This window comes from Meriones unguiculatus, assembly GCF_030254825.1.
Source record: "Meriones unguiculatus strain TT.TT164.6M chromosome Y unlocalized genomic scaffold, Bangor_MerUng_6.1 ChrY_unordered_Scaffold_25, whole genome shotgun sequence".
NCBI classification, from domain to species: Eukaryota; Metazoa; Chordata; class Mammalia; order Rodentia; family Muridae; genus Meriones; species Meriones unguiculatus.
Genome location: NW_026843710.1, coordinates 5,018,665 through 5,023,460, shown reverse-complemented (window position 1 = coordinate 5,023,460; position 4,796 = coordinate 5,018,665). Strand labels below are relative to the sequence as shown.

Sequence of the window (4,796 nt, the reverse complement as noted above, 5' to 3'; positions counted from 1 at the left end):
CTGTATTCAAAGGACAAAAGGTCTGAGAGAGAAATTAGGGAAACAACACCCTTCACAAAAGCCACAAAAGACATAAAGTACCTTAGTGTAAGCCTTACCAAGCAAGTCAAAGACTTGTATGTTAAAAATTTCAAGATGGAAGAATGAATTACAAGAAGATACCAGAAGATGGAAAGAACTCCCATACTCATGGCTTGGTAATATAAGCAATGTCCCAATTAAATTCTTTTTGTTCAAAGATTTGTCTAGGTCAGGGAGCATTTTCACAGAAAATAATTCACCGACTGAGAACATATCTGTGCATTTAATAAATAATTATGGAATCTGTGATAGTGTGAAACTCAAGTCACAGACATGTGATTTTATTAATGACCACTTCAAAGAAATATGTAGTGCTCTCTTCAGGAGCACATATACTAAAATTGGAACAATAGAGAGAATATTAGCAAGGCCCATACACAAGGATGAGATCCAAATACGTGAAGCATTCCATTTTTTTTTTTTTTTAGAAATTAAGGAAAACACAAATAGAGGAATTTGTGGAAAGAAAGAACTTAGGGAAGAAAACAGGAACTACAGAGCTAAGCATAAAGAATAGGCTATAAAAGATGGAAGAAAGAATCTCAGGTGTGGATGATACAATGGAAGAAATCGATATATCTGTCAAAGAAAATGTTAAATCTAAAAAAATTCCTGACAAAGACCATGCAATAAATTCAAGACAACATAAAAAGACAAAACCTAAAAATAATAGGAATAGAGAAAAAAAGATTCCCTCCTCCAAAGCCCAGAAAATATTTTCAACAAAATCAATGAAAAAATATTCCCCAACTTATAGTAGAGGTCAATAAGAATACAAGAGGTATACAGAACACTCAATAAATTAGTTCAGAAAAGAAAATAATCCTGCCACATAATAATCAAAACAGTAAATAAAAATACTAAAATCTGCAAGGGAAAAGCCCAAATAACATATAATATCAAATCCATTAGAATCACACCTGACTTTTCAACAGAAACTATGAAAGCTAGAAAGCATGGATGAATATCATGTAGTCCCTAAGAGAACACAGATGTCAGCACAGATAGTTATTATACCCAGCAATACTCTCAGTCCTCACAGATGGAGAAAACAAAATATTCAATGACAAAAACAAATTTCCACAATACTTGCACACAAATCTAGTGTTACAGAAGACACTAGAAGGAAAAATACAACCCAAGAAAACCAACTACTTTCAAGAAAACACAGAACATAATTAACTTCATTATAATAAAACAAAAAGCAACCAAGCACACAAACTTACTACCACAATCAATATCAAAATCAAAGGATCTAACAAACACTGGTCATTAATCTCTCTCAATATCAATGGACTCAATTCTCCAATAAAAAGAAACAGAATAACAGAATGGATGCATAAAGAAGACCTAGCAATCAGTTGCATTCAAGAAACACACCTAAGTCACAAAGTCAGACATTACCTGAGGATAAAGGGCTGGAAGACAGCTTTCCAAGCAAATGGACCCTAAAAGCAAGCAGGAGTAGCCATTCTAATATCTAATAAAATAGATAGGCAAGAACACTTCATACTCAGCAAGAGAAAATTTCTCCAGGAATACATCACAATCCTCGACATCTATGCCCCAAATACAAGGGCAACCACATATGTAAAAGAAACATTAATAAAACTTAAGCCACACATTAATAGTGGGACACTTAAACACCCCACTCTCAAAAAAGGACAGGTCATCAAAGCAGAAATTAAACAAAGAAACAATGTCTCTAACAGAGGTCATGAAGCAAATGGACCTGACAGATATTTGAGGAACTTTACACCCAAACACAAAAGAATTTACCTTCTTCTCAGCACATCATGGAACCTTCTCCAAAATAGACCATATGGTTGTTCACAAAGTGAGCCTCAACAGATACAAGAAGATACTTCCTTGTAGCTTATCTGACCACCATTGAATAAAGCTGGAACTCAACATCATCAGAAATAGCAAAAAGCCTACATACACATGGAAACTGAACAACTTGATACCAAATGACAGCTGGATCAGGGAAGAAATAAAGAAAGAAATTAAAGATTTTGTAGAATTCCATGAAAATAAAGGCACAATATACCCAAACTTACTGACATAATAAAAGCAGTGCTAAGAGGAAAGTTCATAGCCTTAAGTGCCTTTAAGAAGAAACTTGAGACAGTGCATTCAAGCAACTTAATGGCTCACTTAAAACCCTAGAAAAAGAAGAAAGCAGACACATCAAAGAGGAGTACACAGCTGGAAATAATCAAACTCAGGGCTGAAGTCAATCAATTAGAAACAAATGAATCAATTCAAAGAATCAATAAAACAAAGAGCTGGTTCTTTGAGAAAATCAACAAGATAAAATAAAGGAAAGGAAGTTTTAAGAAGGAGATACAAATTTAGACATGTTAGTATCACAATTGTAGTGTGCATTGAGAAAAAGGCAGTAGACATACATATGTGTTAACAGCATAAGTACTTTTTAAGGTGAACTCTGAAAAGGCAAAAGCCTTTTATGAAGTAAAAGAGAATCTCACTTGATCTTAACTTTTAGTATAAACATACATATTATGGAGGCTTACAATCTTGAGCTTAGGACCATAATAGTGGAATGGTGGTATAGAGGAATGTTTTTGTATCAGAATTAGATTAATAAATTAGAGCCCAATTAATAAAGGTCAAAAGTCTGGACAGTCAATATAACAGTAGCATAACAACAGGAAGAAATATTAAGCCTTTTTACCTATTTAAGATACCTTAAATCACCTTAGACCTTACAATCTTTATAATTTGTGTTTATCAACCTTAAAACATTTTTAGAACCCTCAAACATTTATAAGTTGCATTACCAACCTTAGCACACATTTTTAGACTCTCAAACATGTATAACTTGTATTTATTAACCTTAAGACATCTCTCAAATATGTTTTTGAGAAGAACCTTTGTATTTAGTTATTTACCAGGAGAAATAGTTGAAACTGCTATGAACATTTATTGTCCTTTAGCTAAAGGGATAGTAAAAGGTTTCGTTTAGGCCTCTTTCTTGAGTCTGAACTGTGTCTAGGCCTGAAAATAGCAGCTCTATTACTTAGGCTTAAGGTCTGGTTCTCCTGCATATGAAGAGAACTGGGAAATCAACTGACAGCTCCCAACACAGAAGTTGGCAATATGTCCGTGGGACCTCATTCTGAGGTCAAAAATAGACCTGTGCGAGAGATGTGGAGGTTGTTAAGTTGAGGAGCCAGCCTCCTGTTCTCCACCAGGCCAATAAGCTAGAAAGCTGGAAGTGTCTGTGCTATTGTGTGGGTTGAACCTCCATGGCTGAGCACAGAGGACAAGCCTGCTTGGGAGCATTTTGACTTCCAGAGTTCAATTTGCCAGCAGCCAGCTTTGGCATGTTGCAGCAGAAAGATCATCATCCACTTTGGCTGCATTTCAAAATGTCACCTGGCAGAATGGACTTTTTGGCTATGCAAACCTCTTGCGGGAATGCCAGCAGTCTCAGCGCAGCTAGGTCTTAGAGCCCTTCAGGACGGCTCACTTTTTACCAACTCCTATATGGTGACTCAATGACCATCCTCAGCTGTTTATTAAAAATTGCAGTGAGACCATGTTTGCACCTGCAGGACTATAAATCTGTATGAATTGAATATTAACCTGCATTTGTTAACCAGTAAATATTAAGACTTTAGGTTTTGTCCTTGCTAAGTTAGGGCTTAAAAGTTATGAATATTAGTTATTAAAGTGATAGCATAAGAGTTTTTATGATTTAATATATAAATGATTATATCTTGTAATAGTCTAAGGTTATACTACATATTAATAACATCATTTTAAGAGAACAAGACCAAGCTTATATTAACCTTTTGATAGCAGAGATATAGTAAATTGAAACAGATTTAATATAAGTATATTTTTAAAAATTAATAGATATTAATTTTAGAATATTGGCAAACAACTTGTACATAATAAAGAACCCTTGAGCTATAAGTTTAAAATCAACAATTTAGCAGAACAGCATAAACCAAATTTAAAATTAACCAAGCATAGTTTAACCTTTTGATAGTGGAGATGTAGCAAATTGACCCAGTTTTAACATAAATAAATGCCTCTAAAATCAATAGATCTTAATTTAAAATATTGATAAAAAATGTGTATGTAACAATGAACCCCTGAGCAGAACAGTATAAAGTAATTTTAAAATTATATTTGAGTAACATGTAGTAGGAGACAGTAACAGTCTTATATTTTAAACTAACTCAATTTGAATAGATAGTTATAACTTTGAAATTTTATTATTATATAAAATTTATTTTGAAGGAGGGTTGAATTATAAGATAGTAAAATGCAACTTTGAAATTTTATAAAAATCCATACCAACTTGAAATGAGGCTTGTTGTCTAAAGATAAGTCTAAAAGATAAGATAAACCGTTAATTATGATTAAGACTTATAAATGCAAACCCAATGAGAAGATTATATAAAGCAATAGATAAGGGATTTAAAATATAAGAGTAAAGTGTAAAGTGTACAGAAATCAGGGAGAAAATTTTTATTTTATTTTATTTTATTTTATTTTATTTATTTTATTTTTAAAGCTTGGGAAAGGCTTAGAAGTGCAAAGCAAAACAGGTTGGTGAGAGAGTGAAGCATATAGCAAGAAGGAGCCGTCAGCTGCAGCCCAGGCAGCTTGGTCGGGGCAACCCAGTGCATGGAGAGGGCTGCCCGGAACCACACCCGGGAGGCGGGGCCTCTTTGCCC

The 4,796-nt window shown here is 33.9% G+C and overlaps 1 non-coding gene across 1 annotated transcript; it reads left to right on the top strand.

Moving 5' to 3' along the window:
• Nucleotides 1–392: 392 nt before the first annotated feature.
• LOC132651818 (U6 spliceosomal RNA) lies at nucleotides 393–499 on the top strand. Its single transcript, XR_009589378.1, has one exon. It is a non-coding gene; the product is annotated as a U6 spliceosomal RNA (small nuclear RNA).
• Nucleotides 500–4,796: the final 4,297 nt, after the last annotated feature.